At 49.7% G+C, this 18,188-nt stretch overlaps 1 protein-coding gene across 7 annotated transcripts in view; it reads right to left on the bottom strand.

The window, feature by feature from the left end:
- The window catches only part of MSI2 (musashi RNA binding protein 2), a 199,929-nt gene that overhangs the window by 111,888 nt on the left and 69,853 nt on the right, over positions 1-18,188 (bottom strand). The window lies entirely within an intron of this gene.

Genomic DNA, 18,188 nt, shown 5'->3' with positions numbered 1-18,188 from the left:
AAAGCTTATCTATTCTGCTGATTATTTCCACTGCAGAAACACCAGCTATAGGTCAGGCCTGAACATGCAAGGGACCGTACAAGTAAAAACCAGAAATATCAACCCTGCCTGATAGGTCATAGAATTAAACTCAATATAGGCATGCAGATAACGAACAGAAAAGTCCTCAGTGCTGGACAGACACTCTCACAGGAAACAGTCCCTAGACACACTTCCTTTTTTAAAAAATGTATATAAAAAGATTGTAACTTTGTCCTGGGGCCCCATGTAATTAAGATTTAATTTGATTAAGTTTCAACTAGGAGCAGGGGTTTGGAAGGGAAGTGGTGGCACGAGGCCACCCACCCACAAGCTGGGCATTTCACAAGAGGCAGGAAGGGAGAAGGCACCCAAACTGCTGCCAGGCTCCCTGACAGCCTGAGGGTCCATGGCCCGAGGGCCAGCCCCAGGGCAGGGTCTGTGCCCACCGTGTGTGTGTATAAATACATCTGCATCTGTCTGAGAGGAGATGAGATGCAGACAGGCTGGAGCACTCGGGGGGGCACTGGGCTGCCAGGGCTATAAATAGATGGGTCTATTTTTAAGTTGACCATCGCTCAGCACAGCTGAACTTCCTCCCCTTCTGCTCCCTCTGTCACTGCTCTGGTTCACGTCCTTGCCCAGCTGCACAGGCAGTGCCAGGCTCCAGAGCAGAGCGGGCAGCACACACCTCCTGCAACTGCCTGGATAGCAGGGCTGCTCTCCCTGGGATCTCCTGCTGCTGCCAGCAGCCCCACCGAAGAGCAGCACAGCCCAGCCCAGCTCGGGGCAGGGCTGGGGCTCTCGCTGGAGGTCCCACAGCCTCACACAGCTGTGATGAACTCAGAATTCCCCCCTCTGTAACAGCGCTGCTGCCTGCTGCACAACCCCCGACAAAAGAGAAGGTCAGGTCTGTATTTTGGCAAAACTATTCCTAAGAGGGATTCCCCCCTCCACTCCATATTGTAGCGAATATTATATAAAACTTGAAAGGAATTCAACTCCAGCTTTTATTTACCACTGTGCATATGGGCCAATGGCTGTGGCAGGCGACCAAGTTTGCTGTCAGGCTGGCCAAGTTTGCTTTCAGCACTCCAGCACTGCTGTGTCTCGCTCAGGATGGTGAGGGCTGTGCTGCTCTGCCCGTCCAGCTGGAGGGCACCTCGGGAGGCCCTGGCACCCAGGTGCAGCCCCGCAAAGGACAGCACAGCATCGCTCCCCAGGTGCCCCCAGAGTGACAGTGCCACCCACGGCCTGCAGCACCCAGCAGGGCAAGAGCTGTGCGAGAAGAGACCCTGACGGGTCTGGGATTTCTCTTGGGATGCTGGATGCTTTTTAAAGAGGAATCTGACATTGACAGCTTATCCAGGCCAGTCCTGGGGACCTCCTCACAGAACCTTTATCTCCAGGGACCACTGAAATTGCAACAGAGCCCAAAAGCACCAGGGAGGGGCAACGCAGAACCTGCACAGCCTATGCTCTGCAGAGCCAACTCCCTTGGAAAAGGCACTACAAGAGCACTGGCAGCCCTTTGAGCTTCATATGGAAGGGCTACATGTGTAAGTGCAACAGACTCGAGGAGCAGCAGGGCCCTGTATTGCAAGGAGACTCACAGACTGCTCCGTTTCCAATTAAATCCTCCTGTTCTCGGAGCAGGACTGTGCCTCAGCAGGTAACTGGAGCCTCCCAAAGAGCTCTGGCACCACCCAGGCACCCTGCAGCTCAGCACTGAGATGCTCTGAAGCAAACAAATGCTCAGACACCACGTGCCATTCCAGACATTCACAGCCCAACTACGAGATGCCTTTTCCAGCAGCTCCCTCAAAAAGAAAGAGGGGGGAGCATCAGCATTCCTCCCTGATGGAGCTGATCCCACAGCTCTGTGGCAACCCAGCACTTCAGACATCACACACCAATAAATGACCTCTCCCACCTTGCACAGCACAGCGCTTCCCCCCTTCCCAAAGCTGCCACGTGTCTTGGCCTGGACAGGTTTAAAAAAACACAAAACCACCCCAACTAAAGAAAACCAACACTGACGACCTACTGGTAATGTTTTTAAGCCAAATTGTTTGCTAAATTGTTATGACCTTCCTCCTCCTCTCTCTCCCCTCCCAGTCATGAGCAATAGGAATTAAATTGATTCAGTCTATCAGTGTTCTGCATCTAAGTGATTAAATTCAGCCACTAGAAGAATCTGTTTTGTGCTGCACCGAGGAGGAGCAGCGCTGCCGTTGGAGCCAGCCGGGCCGCGGGAGGGAGGCAGGTAAAACAGACTTGGTCACTGTGCTGGCAGCAGTGGCACAATCTCCCCCCCGCCCCCCTTTCTAAGCTGGATCAGTTATTAGATTGCCACTGCAAGCAGCCTCGCAGGGCAGCCCTGGGCAGGAGCAGCACCACGCTGTGACCCGTGACATCCGTGACCGCTGCGTTATCCTTCCCTGGCACGCGCCAGAGGACAGGAGCACGCCAGCCCTGCTGACATCCCGGGCTGCTCCCCATCCCCGCTGCAGCCTGTCTCACACAGGAACAGTCCTAGTGCTGATTTATCCAGCCTGATGACCAGGCAGCATTCCTGGGAGACAGATGCCATGCTCTCCGGGCTAGTTCCGGCCCTCACAACCAGCTGACCATCTATTTTAAGCTGCTCAGCTGGGATTTCACTTTGGGACAACCGAGCTGAGGAGCCGAGGAGCCGTCTTCCTCCTTCCCTTTCTTGCATAGGCAATTAGAGGAATTAGAGAGGCTGGAGGATCTCACCCATCTGTGCAGCCCCTTGTGCAGAGGCTGCCAGGATGGTGGGAAGGAGGAGCAGGGGAGGCAGGGCTGCCATCTGCATCTGCTGAGCGATCCCTGAGCAGAGCAGAGGGAATCCATCCCACCCCAGCCCTCCCACAGCATCCTGCGCCTGTTCCAGCCTCTCCCTGCCCTGCAGAGCAGCCGTCCCTCTCTGTCCCAGGCATTCAGGGAGGGAGAACAAATGCACGGCAGAGAGGGAGTGCTGAAACAACTGCCTGCTCAGCCCGCATCCTCCAGCAGCTCCTGGCTGCCTGCATCCCTGGGACTTCTGGCACGGCCAGCGCTCTGACCTCCCCTGACCTCCCCAAACTGCATCAAAGGGCCTCATCTAAATAGGTCACTCCTGGCAGAGGGAGTAAAGTTCAGAGGAAGCTAAGAGACTTACCGGCTGCCTTAATCATCACACCCCCCTCCACCACCTCTGCTGGGAGAAAAGAGAAAAAAGAGGGGAAAAAAAAAAGAAAAAAAATTACATCCACAGTGGCAGAGACAAAATGCTACGGAAAAGAAAATTGGCATCTACGTACTGTGGTAGCTGAATTTTAAGCAGCACCAAGTCTGAGAACACATCTGGAAACACACATGCAAATTCTTCAGAGCTAAAAATAAACGTCTCTGCTGTGTATTACTCTCCAGAGTGAAAGTGCTAATATTAATTGAAGGGTTTTGTTTCATTTGGTTTATTTTATTTTTATTCAAGATCAAAGCTGATAAATCATTTTTTTAAAATCACATAGATTAAATTACCCAGATAATTTAAAGCATTATACTCTTAAATTAATATTACTTATCGCAAACTACCAATTTGCCCCAGGCAAACTACATTACCGACAGTTTCCCTTTGTTTTTGCAGTCAATATCCTTCACTTTGGAATCAAATGTCCTTCATGTCACCTCTGCAGAACGCCACTGCCTCTTTCCCCGTGTGTTTCCCAGGTTTAGGAGCAGCAAATACCAAATGAGCCACACTCCCAGGCTGGAGCTCCTCGGCTGCGGGCTCGGTGCTGATTTACATCAGCAGAAGCTGTTGCCCTGTTTTCCCCAGCAGCTCCTCGGAGGAAAGCTTACAAACTTAATTCCCTCTTTACATTTGCTTATTCAAGTTCCAGCTGCATCTCCCCCTAACGTCCCATTAGGGCTTTCCTTTTAATTACTTTTTCATGTCATCTGCGCCTTCCTTGCAAGGTCCTCTTTCGAGGAACTTGGCTCTCTCCCTGGCCCCTTTCACCGAGGATGTTTTGCTTCCTCCAGTCTCCCAGAAGCTTTCAGGCAGCCCCTGAGCCTCCACATTCCACACCCTGCCCGTGTCACCCTGGGCTCTGCCTGCTTCCCACGTGCCTGAGGTGACACCAAAGGGGACACAGGGCTGGGTGTGGAGCATTCAGCCTCCAGCACTGCACACCTGGCTGAGGGACAGCTCTGCGTGGCACACACTGTCCCTGGGACTGCCATAAACCACCGAGGGGAATGAAAACAAACTCCTTAATTGCAGGCAGGTGTGCAAAGCTGCTCCCTCTGCCCGTGCCTAACGCTCCCTGGAAACACCTTTAAAGAACAGCAAAGCCTTGGAGAGATGATGTCAGAGAGGCAATGGCCATTCCTGTGGCACACGGCAGCCAGGGAAACACCACACTCCTTCTCAGGGCCTACATTCATTTACACATTATACAGCCTGAAATATTTCTCCAAAGCTATGCTCATCTTTTTTGCAGTGCAATAGCCAGAAAAACATCTTTCTTCTCTGCTCTGCTTAAAGATCATCTCCACTACCAAGATGAAAGACTGGAATTAATGTCATCATCCACAGGAGAAATGAGTTTACTCACATGGTACAAGCCATCAGAAAAGTAAATTCACCCACAGATAGATGGCTGATAAATGACTACAAATTCAGGCCAATATCCTTCAGGTTTTACTACGCATCTCTGCAGAAGACAAGACAGATCAGCTTTTTGGACAGCTTGGAATATGTAAAGTGCTATATAAGTATTATTATTACCACCAGGCTGCTGAGGAAGTCTCCTGGATTTACCATCTGGGAAAAAGAACTGATTTAAACAGTCAGTGTGGGAAAGTCCTAAGAGCAGTTAAGTTTTCCCAAGTACCCTCCCCATCACTCACAGATGAGTTGCAAAATAGCAACTCTCCTTTTCTCATTTCGCCTTAGGTCCCAGGAGCTGGGGAGGATTAAGGACCCCAACAACTTCCAGCACTTAACAGGAGCAGGTCACTACAGGTCCTGCTCCTGCCCACCTGGCCCAGGGCACCGTGCCAGGAGGATCCAGCAGCAGAGGAGGCACATTTCCCTGTACAAACCACGGCGAGCATCACACCCCACCGCCCCCTCCTCCGTCTGCTGTTGGGTTTAAAGTGGATGGTTTGTTCTGCATTAATATTTCAGCAGCACTCTGAGCAAGGGAAGGGATTCCTGCCCGGGCTGTGGCACTCAGCAGCTGCACCTGGAGCTGCCCACGCTGCTGGGGCTGTGGCTGCCAGCACTCCAGCCCTGCCTGGGCAGCCACAAGAGCCAGGGATGGCACATGGACAGACAGACCCTTCACTCAGCTGAGACAGAACCTGCAATGGTCTGGGCTGGAAGGGACCCTGAAGATCCTGCTCCACTCCCTGCCATGGGCAGGGACACCTTCCACTGTCCCGGGTGCTCCAAGTCCTGTCCAAGCTGGCCCTGGGCACTGCCAGGGATCCAGGGGCAGCCACAGCTGCTCTGGGCACCTGTGCTAGGGCCTCACCACTCTCACAGGGAAGAATCTCTTCCTAAAGATTTCTCCCAGCCCACACTGTTCAAAATCAAGAGTCCAACTCAGCTCGTGTAGGTAAGCCCAGCTCGAGTGCTGCTGACAGCTGGACCACATTCCCTCACACCCTCTGTGTGCAAACCAACTCCAGTTACCTCTAATTCTCTTATTTTTAGAGCCCTTCCCTGACTGCAAAGGCCAAGGCAGAACTGCACAGGGCAGCAGCATTTTCACCCAGCATTGCCACTGTGACAGGGCTGGACAGCCCCTGATGCACGAGCTGCCCTGGCCTGTTTGCACAGCTCCACCCCAATTTGATTTACACCATGTAAACACAGGTCAGACGCGAGCCTCCAGCCCCAAAGGATGCATTATCTCAGCCTGCACCTTCTGTACCTTTTACAGAGCAAGTTTTTAGGTCAAGGGATAGTAAGTATCTAAACCTCTCCACTTAAACTGCAAAGAAATGGAAAACACGACCTGCGAGTCAACCAAAACTCACTTCCCACCAGGAACCTGCATCCTAATTATTGATGAACACAGTGCAGCTCTGGCATTACAGAAGTTCTCAGTTATCCCTCTCAGCCCTTCTGAGGGTGGCAATAACCAACATTTAGTGCTTATTTACTTCAGAAACATGACTGCAAACTGCTAAAGATGCATCTGCTGATGCCAGCAAGGCGTTTAAGCCTGGCTGGCACAAAGACCCCACAGCTCCAAGGGCACTCTCAGGGAGGCAGAGCACTAAGGTGAGAAGTTTTTGTCCCTTCATTTGCTTTTGCCATCCTGGGTATTGAATCTCTGCAGCTCTTCTTTTTGACAGGATGGGCAGTTCTCTTTTTTGACTGTTTTCTGAAAGTACGGGAGAGAGAGGCAGAGAGTTTCAAACCATCCAAAAATGGTAGAATTTGTGTTACACTTAAACAAACCTCTGGCTCCAGCTGCCTGGAACTCAGAATCAGGATCTGCTCTGTATAATCGGACAATGTCTGATTTTTGTTCCTTCTCTTTTGTTTTCCTTCTCAGAGGTTTATTTTTGAAAGAGGACTGTGTAGCAGGGCCTCTTCCATTTCAGGGAAAGTAAACAGAACCCTTTGCAGGGAGGATCAGGGATGGAGGAACAAAGCCAGCTAGACTAAACTGTGTGAAGGTGAATTTATTTGTCATCATTTGCTCTCACAGCAGCACTGTGACTTTGATCAAGGTCGCAGCAAGGTGCTGCACGCAGCCAGCTCACCCCCTGCAACAGCCTGCAGCTACAGCAGCAAGGGGAAAGCCACACCATTAGTCCCAGATTTTGGACAGAGACCTGAATAAGACCAAAATAACACAGCAAATCAGTGCCACGTCTGCAGAGCTGAACTCCTAAGCCCAGCACAGGCATAACTCCATCCTTCCCTTTATCCCTGAGCTCATCACAGCCACGCCAGCTCAAAACATCCCCCTCCCCCAGGACCCATCTACCTGAACCCAGCTACACCTGCAGCAGGGCCCAGCCCTGAAGGAGCCTCTCCAGGGCAGAAAGAACCAGGTCACCACACACAGCCCACCACAGCACTCCTAGCACCAACATCCAGGTGCAAAGCACCCACAGGCACAAAGGATTTGGGGGGATCTCTCTAGAACCTATCTGGCTTTCTCATTTGGAATAGTTAAGGGCTGTGCTGCTTCCAAGAGCAAGGTTTCTAAGAAAGTTTATGTGCTATACCAAGACTAATACCTGGGCACAGACATGCTCTTAAAGAGAAGAAATAGCAGGGGGAACTCTTAAAACTAGACTTGGGAAAACTGATGGAAGTCTCCTCAGTGAGAGGAGTAGACCTTGCCAGAGCTGGGTTTGCCCAGAGCATTCAGGAATAGGAAATTAGAGGGGCAGGAGAGAGGCCAACCACTCCTTCAGCCCAGTGGGGATAAAAGGCAAGCATGATAAATATTGAAGTTCTTGCTTATTAGGAAATACTTGGCAAAACCTGTGAAGCCTGAAGGGGGTGTTCAAGAGAAGTGTATTTGGTGTTATGGGAAAGTTAATGAGATGCTGTAACCATATCATATATGCAAAACTAGGTGAGGCCCCTGTGGGCCATTATAAACTGCAGGAAACTTTATGGACACTATAATGCATTATTTTTAATGATTCCCTTGCCTGCTTCAGGCCTTGGACACCAAGAAGAGCTTGCCTGGCTTCCTGGTGTTGTTTTAGCAATGACACCTTGCTTGTTGCTACATTTCTGGGTTACTTTAATGAGAAATAATTGGGTTACTTTCCCAGATTCCACAAAGCCCAGGCACAGTGAACCAACACAGAAGAAGTCACTGCTGTGTGGCAGCCTCTTCACACCCTCTGCCTTCCCAAGGGTTACCTCTGCTGCTTAACCATTCATCTACAAATGTGCCCACAGAAACACCGGCACTCGTGCGAGTTCAAGTCTGCACTGTCATCATCCATCTCCAGGGAGAGCCAGGCCACAGAAATAACCAGCTGCAACATCACAACGATTGCCCCTGCAGGAGATGCATATAATGAAAATTGAAAGCTGCAGGATGAACTTCTTACATACTTGTCCTTTTGGTTTATTCATCAGAAATAATTATCTGCGCTCGCATTCACAGGAGCACATACTTTATGATGTACATCAAAATTTAATGGATTTTTAATAATACTGTAACTACAGCAGAAGCACAAAAAAGGACAGCCATTAAACCATATGTGCTGTGTTGGTGGGTAAGTGGTGTTGAGCAAACAACAACACGGAGCCACAGTTTAGCAGCAACCACGGGAAAAAGGACTGCTCCTTCCAGCATCTGAAATGGGAGCGAGCTCTCATCCTGTGTGTTTAGCTTAAAGGCTCCTCAGCAACAGGAACAAATAAGCAAACCCAGGTTCTGAGTCTCAGGACCCTGCAGGTGGTACCCCTGGCTTTTGACAAGCACGCAAACACCCCAAAACTCAGTTTCTCCACCCCTGCAACGAGAGAAGAAACACAAGTACACCCCATGACGGCAGCAGGGGAACCTGCTTGTGCCAATTAAAGAACTCCCAGGATTCCACCAATCTATTGATGTTATTCCATAAGCATCAGCAGAAATTGTTGCTCCAGCAGGAGAGACTGACACTCTAAACACTCTCCTCAGCAGCCAGGCTGAGCTAACGAGTCGGTGTGAAGCATCACCATGTCACCAGTACTTGGACTGGCATCTATTTATAGCCCAAGAAATTATATACGTGGTGTCCCCACCAACAGTGACACATCTTCATTCAGGCATGAGTCACCTATTCACAAGCACGTTTCCAAAAATAAATCCTATTTACCAGAATTAAATTCCACACGTTCGGGGAGAAATCGTCTCCTTAAAAAAAGCCAGGCATGTTAGAAAAGCAAACAAGAGCAAAGAGGCACCGGAGCCCTCAGCCTGCAGGTCCCCATGCTCCGAGGGATCGGGCTGAGGCTGGAAATGTTTAAGATCCACCAATGCAGACAGTCATGGCTGTCATTACAGAGCCCTGCCAAGGTCACCAGAGCGCTGCCGGCCAAACGGAATATCCAGAATATTCCTGGCACCTCACGCCTTGCAGGACCAGGGAGTATATTGCAGTTATTAGAGAGAACAGACAGAGGCAGCGCCAAGTAATCCCAGAAAATGTAGTGTTAAATAGAGGGTTCAAACCACAAAGCTGTTGATGGGGAATGTTAAAAACGTCAGCGTGGCTGAAAGACATTTGCCAGCGGTGGGAGTCAAGTAGCGAGCTACTGTTCAGCAGATGCAATAAAAATCTGAGGGTACTCGGGTAATGGGACCAACAGTACAGTTGTTGATACAAATTATACCCAGAAAGCAGAGAAATAAATGGCTAAATAAATAAATAATGCAAAAATGGAACAAGTTCAAACTTCTTTTATAGTAATAGTCTCCAGTTGAGCATAATCACCAAAGCTATAGTGATAAGATTGCCAAAACTAGACAAACATCTGTGAGATGAATTCATCTCAGAGGGGAAGCCAACAGCTTGTTATCATTAAAGAGGCAATGCTCTCTCTGCGTTTGAACTGCAGGCGCCTTGTTACTGCGTTTGCCGAGGCAATTGCACCAGATGTTGGCAGCTTTCTTCAGATGGATGACAAGCACCTGCTGCTGGGGAAATTAAATGCTCGTCGGCCTCCTCTCCTTCAGGGGAGGGTGGGCCGGCAGGGGAAGGGGGGAGTGGTGCCGGCTGACCCTCTGAAATAAACCTATTTATGCAAAGTGACAGTAAGTGCTGGTTTGCCAGGCGGTGAAACAGAGTGGAAATTCATTGGATCCCTTCCATTGCCCCCGGTGAAATCTGCTCCCACCCTCCCAGCCCTGACAATTAACGTGGCACAGATCTGAACTCGCTAAACCACTCAGCAGAGTGAGAGATCCAACACGGGCACCTTCACCTGCAGAGCCAGCACTGCTCACTGCCCACAAAGGGGGCACAGCCGCCGGGCTCTGGGCACCCTCCGTACCCAGCACGGGCTCTGGGCACCCCCTGGTCCCCACAAACACCCAGCAGCAGCTGCCAGCCCCCCCACTTCAGGTGCACACAGCCACCACAGCCTGCCAGGCCAGCAGGAGAATAAACAGAGGCTCCAGGAGGAATCCTGCCCACGCTCCTGTGTGGTGGAATTTAAGATCTCAGTCTCCAGGAACACGGCTGCAAATGTGCCCCCCTATCCCCACCACATACACTGCAGATGCCTCACTTGGAGCAGCAGCAAATGGAACAAGGGCTAAATGGTTAACTAAAATGGTTTTTTAAGCGTTTTTTAAAAAGAAAACATAGAGCAGCTTCTTCCCTGACAGAGTTCTGAGTGCTTTCCTCTTTCTGGGAAAGAAAAATGCAAGATGTTAACTCCCCTTATACCTGCAATCATTTCTTTATGACATATCCAACAGTCTCCAGAGTGCCACGGAGCTGACACCACAGCCAGAGGCTCATTCTGTGCCAAGCAGGACCACTCCAGCACCACTGTGCCCTGGGCAGGGGGTGAGCACTCTGTGCTCATTCCTGCTCACCCCAAACCCCTGGGCATGTCCCAAACACACACACCTGTTTGATCTAAACTGGCCACATGCATTTTGGGTGCCCTTCAGATTAGGAGGCACTTAATCCTCATTCTGCTTAGATTATCTTAATTGGCTCTTCATTTGAGCTACTTTGCCCTTGTCCTGGTTTCTGCAGTTATATTTATAAATACACATACTGTACCACTGTCTCCCTCCCTGGGCTGTCAGCTACCACCAGGACTGGCAATTATTGATAGGACTGATGTGATTCATGCTCGGCCACCCCTCCATTTCTACCCAAACATGTGCAGGCACTTTCTTCCCCCCTAAGAAAATAATAATAAGGTGTTCCTAACAGAGAGAGACACGTGTATGATGGGCATCAAATGAATTTCATATTCTACACCTGCAGAATTAAGTTTAATTAAACTGGTTTCACCTCAATTTTCCACATGTGAGCAAAACTCAGGTATTTCATCCCTAGGACTGATCAATATGGCCATTCATTTCCACGTGGAAAAAGCATTACTGCATCTGCTCCCAGTAACATGTGCTCTTTTTTCTCCACACTTGGAACAGTTTCTAGAAGTTCCTCCTGGGCACCTGTAAAAGCCCTTTTCTTTGTGGCCCAGCTCAGCTGCATTTGGAACTCGGTCAGGTCTCCCAGCCACCGCTCAGTGCCAGGGTGTCCCTGATGGGGGATGATGGCACTGGTCCAAGGCTGACTCCCCAGTCAACTGGGATTTATTTAACCAGCTCCCCTGGGCTGTGAGCCTCCCCAAACCTGTGAGCAGGGAGGAGAGTGCAGGGTTCAATTACACCGTGCCAGGTTTAAGTGACTGCTGCTGTTTTCTCATCAGAGAACCAGTGCTAAACCACACGTTTCCTTTTCCCAAAGCCCCCCAGTGCAGCTCCTCAAAGAGCAGCAGTGCCCTGCAGGCATGGCAGGAGCAGCATCTGCACCCAGAAATAACTCTGGGAGGCTTCCAGACAAGTGCCAAAGTGGAATCTGATGCAATTTCACAGCAGATATTGAAAATGTCCATCAGATATTTTGCCTGGTGCCCAGTGCAGGGGATTGGCACCACCACCCCCTGCCTTCAGCCCAGCTTGCTGGGGCAGAGCTCAGCCAGACCCACGGGCCCACGAGGGGTGCAGAGATGCCACCCCAGCAAACCCAAATCATCTCCTTCCAGGGAAGTCCTGCATCTGCAACCCCCCTGACTGGGGCTGAACCCAGGATTGCTCCAGGGATAAAAACCAAATAGGATTAACTCAATTTGGTAGGGATTTTATATAGCCTATTGCATTTGTATGAAATAAAAGCAGGGGTGAAAAACAAAATTGACTTCCTTGGGGTCTCAGAAAGGATACAAATAATTTCCACGGGTTTGGCTCAGTTGTAAAACTGACTAAGACACACACACACAAAAATTCACACACATGTTGGAGGAGGAAAGCTGAGTAATTTCATGTAACTCTTCTCTCCCCAAACACAGCCCCTGAATAATGATGGATTTCACTCATCTCCCACAGGCTGTGGTGCTACAGCATGAAGCCTCCTCAGCACTTCATCAACCAGAGGAAAGGAAATAAAACTGAACGTCAAACTTCTGCTGGGCTCTGATACTGCCCTCGTGCCCACAAATCCTGCCTTAACATTTCCTCCTTTCACAAAACCCAGGTAGAAACCAACATCTAATTTATAACAAAACCACTTCCACAAAGCATGTGGCTTATCCCAGAGCACCTCAAAACTGACTTCCTGTGTACGGCTTCGCACTGGCAGGATGCAAACAGCGGCTGCTTTTTATGCTTTTTAAGCAACGATCAAGTTTCTCAGTTTGCTTAAAAAAAAAAAAAAAGCATGTGTGGGAGGGAGAAGAAATAATAAGTGCTTTAGGCCGTGAGGGACCCCTATATCCCAAATGCCCCATCACATGCCAAAGCTGAGATTTAAAGGAACATTCATTATACTCTGGCACATCACGGGCACAGCATGGAAACAGGGCCATGTGGAAGCAGTGGAACTTTAAAGCACGAGCACAGGGCAGAGGCGTGGAGGAGGCAGCTGCTGCTCCTGCCACACAACAGCCCCTGAAAACTCTGCTTTTCCTTGTCCCAGCGCTATCAGGAGCTGCAAACAATGACGTGTTTGTTTATTGCTGGCTCCGGTTCAAGGAGATGAGGCGATCCAAACTAAGCCAAGGTGCCTGCAGATAACTCAGAAACAAGAACAGGATGAGCTCTGAGCTGGCCCACAGCAGGCCTAGAGCTTGCAGTGACTCTGGAAGGGAACACTGAGGGCAGCAGAGGTAAAAAAAGCCACCACATTCTCTGTTTTACTGCTTATTACAAATGTTTAGGGAACTCTGGCTATTACAGACTACAATGCAAATAAGAGCCCAAATTTATCCCTTCATTTCATAAAACATAATCAATTCCCAAGTACTGAACTGGGAAATACAGTGCTGAAAAATGTGAAAGGCTAGCAATCTGTCAAAGTGAAAAATGACTTTTCTGCACAGCAAATGCTTTAAGGACAGCCCATCCATGTCTCCTATTGACCGTTAAATCTACATATCAATGTCCAGCCGGGGTGACAATACAATTCCAACCCTCTGCCAAGGCTAAATTAACTAAGCTTTCACTTTCATACAAGCAGAATTCTTGCACCTCCTGACTCTGGCCTTAGCCCCAGCTCCACACAGCCTTCCAAATCCCCCCGAAATGAACCCACGGTGACAAAACCACCTTTTCTCATGCTAACAACTTTATTGTACAAACATCTTCAGAGGCCATACTCGAGGTCTCAGGGAAAAGTAAACCACTGGAGTGCTTAATACCACGGCAGTGTATTAACTCATTCACACCCAGGCAGCCTGGCCAAACAAGGAGGAGTTCCCTCTCCTGTCCTCCTGATTTATATTTTCACAGCTGTCAGGGAGGAGAGCACGGAGTGATTTCTGTAAACCACGAGATTAGGCTGAAATCCTCGGTGTGGATCCCTCCTCCTTCCCTCCTGACACACTGACACTGAAAGCAGAGGCACTGCACTACAAAGGGTATTTTTCCAAAGGTGAGACTGGTTGCTATTTGCACCAGGGTCCGTGCTGTAATGCAGGGCATGGTACCAGCAAAGGAGGAAATTCTCATTCTCACCTTCCAGGTGTGCCTGGAGCCAGGACAGGTGTGAGGAGGCACCTCCCCTCTCTTAACTGACACTAGACACCAAGTCAGGTTACAGAAGGAAGAGATGAGAAAACTACATATTTTCAAAAGCTCAACAGAAAAAAAAGCCCATCTCAGAATTCAGATATTATTATTATTATTATTATTATTATTCCACTGGTCTGTTCTGCGTCTCACAAGAAATAACAAGTGACTGTACAAAACATTTCAAATCCACAGAAGTAATTCAGAAATCCTGTCTTGTCTCAAAATTTCCAAATCTTAAAAAGCCATTCCTGAGCAAACAACACTATTCCAAGTGAAGCTGAAAGGTGGCTACAATAGGTCTGAGGGACCTCACAGCAAGCCAGGGCAGAACACAAAATTCATGCATGCTGGCTGGTCCAATTTCCCCATGAAATTTAAATAAAAAACAAGTGCCAGAGCCACCTTTCCCTAAAAGTCACTTTAGGATTACTGTGAAAGGGAAATTGAAGAGCCCATGCTCTCAGACTGAAAGTAAAACATCTGGGATCACCACCACCAGCACTGACTGCTCCTCCAGCAGCCTGAAACAGCAATATGGAAAAGTATTGTTTGTCCACAAAACTACTTCACACATCTCCTTCAAGCATCACCAATCTGGTTCCAAAAAGGATACATTCAAATTTGTGTTCTCTCCTACACCAGAAAATGTGATTTTTCTCCAAGAACAGTCCAACATGGGCTGATCTAATAGCTCAGGACAAGTGGAACATACCTTCACCAGAACTGTTCCCACCCTGCTGGAAGGACACAGCGGCCTTTTCCTTGCCAGCACGGTTCCCACCACGACTCATCACAGTAAGAAGGTTTTTGCTCAGAGTTCTGTTCCCATAATTGGGCCTGAACACGTTACCTGGAGCCCATTACCCCATCAATTAATGCCTGCACGCAATCATGGGATCCATCAGCTGTCAGGGCTGGCTCAGCCCCACCACGGGGGAACCAAAGGGTTAAAATCCCATGTCAAACAGCAAGTCCTGGCTCTGGACCAGAAGGGACATGGGAACCAGGGCAGCTGAGTTATAAAGGCCTTATTGTAGCAGCCCACTGGATTGGAAATGACTTGTAGGCCTAATGAAACAAAACTTTGGCAGTAAAACAGAATGAAAGGAATGAGACAATAAAAGAGAGGAACAAAGGGAGCAGAGTTGTTTCAGCTTAGGAAAATAAGCTCACTTTGTTGTTGGGAAAAGCCAAAGCCGATTAGGATAAACCAATGACTAGGCATAAGTCTTCCAAACTAATTACACAGTTGGCCATGTGAAGGGGAATTGCACAAGCCAGGGCTGGGCTGCTCCTGCAGGAGCTCTGTGCAGGGAGCAGCACCTGGGCACACCTGGGCACACCTGAGCCCTGCCTGCCCTGGGCACTGCTGCAGCCCCAGGGCAGCACAGGCAGGTCTGAGACCCCACGGCACTCAGAGCTGTCCTCTGCTGCTCACAGGGCTCCAGGTGAGGCTTGAGGAGTCTGTTGCAGTTTTTTTTTCCTTTTACAAATGATGCCTGATGCCTTAAATGCTCCAACACGTCCCAGTCTCAGAGCTCCACACTTCCTGCCCCTCCAGCCAGCCAGGACCAGGCAGCTCTGCAGCCCCAGCCCTGCCCACAGCAGTACCAGGGCTCCCAGAGGGGAGCAATGCCAGCCCCACCGAGCCCCCCTGGCTCTCCTCAGCCCCAACACTTCTCCTTTCAGCTCTCTCCAAGCCTGGTCTCAGCAGCTTTTCACAGCCAGCACAAGGGCAATGCTGCAGAGCCCTGTGGGTCAACATGGAAACTGGATTTGTTTTGTTTGTAGCAACGTTTGAAGTATCTTTGACTGAAATAGGAGAGGATCCAGCAAACAACTGCATTAGACTGTCAGGATCAGGAGTAACGTAATGGCTCTTTCCCTTCTTCTTCTGTTTGTAATGCTTATGGCTTAGTTTGGTGCTCTCCCAGCTCAGCCTTCTCATGTCCTCCATGGACTCTGCTCCCTGACATGACTGGAAGGAGAACCCTTCCCCTCCTCAGCACCCAGACTCCACCAAGCCTCTCTGGGGAGCCCCACAAGTGCAGGTGCACAGGGCCAGCCCCAGCAGCTCTAAGCACTCCCAAAGCTGTTCACTGCGCTGTTCTGTGCTCGTTCTGGGACGGCTTTTGGCTTCACCAAGGTCATTCTTCCCAGTTTTCCTCCACAGCTTACAGCAGCTAAGGATGCCCACCTCCCCAAAAGGAAATCTGTGACTCCCAGGCTTTTTCAGAAAGGAAAAATAATCACTGTGAGAAATCTTACAAGCTAAGTGTCAGGAATTATCATTGCCACATTCTTTGGTACTGTATCATCAGGCACTTTCACTGGTGGGTTTACTAATTAAATATTGTATTATTACTACTACAGTTTACAGGTGGGTTTACTAAATCTTTTCCTTTTCTTGGAGACAAAGGTTCTGGCACTGGCTTTTCAAAAAGCTACAGTTTCAAATTCAACACTTTACCCCTTCCTGCCAACTCCAGTCCCACGAGTGAGCCCACCTGGCCCGAGCTGGTGGCTGCTGTCCCCACATCCTGTGTTCTGAGAGCCACCTCCCGTCCCCACACAGCCCCCCTGGCTGCAGAGCTGCTCTCCACAGCAAGCACAGACAGGATTGCAGGAACTGCAATTTCTTCCACGCTGATAAAGAAGCTCAGCATTTCAAAGAGCAAATCACCTGAGATGCTCTTATCAAACACGGGCGGCTCCTCACTCTTTAATTGTCTAATGCAATTTGCTTTATTTTAAGGAAGCTCTGAGCAAAGGCAGAGCTGGCCAATGGATGTGGATGACTGGTAATGGCCTGATGGCAGAGCCAGGCTGAGTGCTGAGCACAGGCCTTGCCTCACAGGGCTGCACCCCAGCAGGGGAGCCCTGGAGGGGCAGGGAAGGGGGAGAGACAAGGACTGACTCCTGCAAGGTCCTGCAGCACCAGCCCTGGGTCCTGTGTCTGAACGCAGCATCCCACTGTCCACAGCAGGGTAACAAGTCTCCTAACTCAGCTGAACCAAACCTCCCCATTTCTAAGGGTCATTGACCACCTCCCGACAGCCAGAGCCTGGGGAGAATCACCCCAAAACACCCCAAACCAAACAGTCCCAGCTGATACAGAGCAGCAGCGCGGGGAGAACCCAACACCTGCACCAAGGTCAGCTCACGGTCACACAGCCCAGCAGGGTCTGCTCCAAGCAGCACCAGCTTCACTCACTGCACACCAGCTGGAGCAGGGACTGTGTCACCTGCAGTGACGGGGACCAAGCCCTGCCAGCCTGGCTCCTGCAGGAGCTCAGCCTCACAGGGACAGCCCCAGCTGGGCTGACACAGCAATGGGCTCCTACCTTGACCCCAACTTGGGCAATTTTCAGCTCCTTAAATGTTTTAGCCTGCAAAATTAAGACACTTGAAGGAAAAAAACCCACTTGATTTTTCCAAAGTACTGCCTTTGGGAAGGCAAACCTCTGCTAAGCCGTCTCAAGAATGGCAGAGCATGAAAGCAGAACCAAAGTGTCCCGAATCCCCCGTCACTCCCCAGACACAGCCTGGCTGCTGCATTCTCAGGGACTGTAAAACTGCAAGCATGAAACTACCAGATGGTGAAATTAAAAAGACTATATTAAGACAACATCCAGACAATATGCAAAGCACTTATATTGAAACTATTATTAACTTGAAAAATACAGGTTAGTGGAGTTCTGCAATTAGAAGTAACTACAGAAGAAACATCCAAAAGCTCATGTAATCCTTTAATAAAAGGCTCAGCAGGCTGTAAACATCCTGCCGGAATCGAAGATTATTATTGAAAATAAAATGACTGGTTTGCAAAACAACTATCAATCCAGCACAGGAACCATTTATAAACTCGCCTCCTCAGCCCCCAATGAAATCCTGCCTGGCTCAGGGCAGATAAAAGAAACATAAACTGACTCCAAGGAATGGGAGCTGCTTTGCTCTGGGATACCCTGCTGCGTCCCCACACAATCTCGCAGCTAAAGCACCAATTGCTGCACTCAGAGGACAGGAATGAGCTGCTGGGCTGGGATCCCTGGAGCTGGAAGCCGTGGAGCCCCGAGGCAGTGGGGCTGGCAGAAGGGGCTGCCACAAACTGCTCTCAGAGCAGGCAGCTCTGTGAGCTCATCCCCCGTGGCACTCCTGAACAACTGTCCAGAGCCCGGGAACTCCATGGAAGTCAGTGTCACCAAGCACCAGACAAAGCTGGACAGTGGGGCTTGAGCTGTTACATCACAGCAAAGACTATTCTGGCAAGGTTCAGATCTCCTCCTCTACACAAACTTGTTTGTTTTGGGGTTTTGGTCAGGGGTTCTTTTGCTGTGGGGTGGTTTTTTTGTTTTTTTTTTTTTGTAA

The sequence above is a fragment of the Fringilla coelebs genome (assembly GCF_963513975.1).
Source record: "Fringilla coelebs genome assembly, chromosome: 20".
NCBI classification, from domain to species: domain Eukaryota; kingdom Metazoa; phylum Chordata; class Aves; order Passeriformes; family Fringillidae; genus Fringilla; species Fringilla coelebs.
Note: the sequence above shows the minus strand (reverse complement) of the source record. Positions and strands in the feature narration are given on the sequence as shown.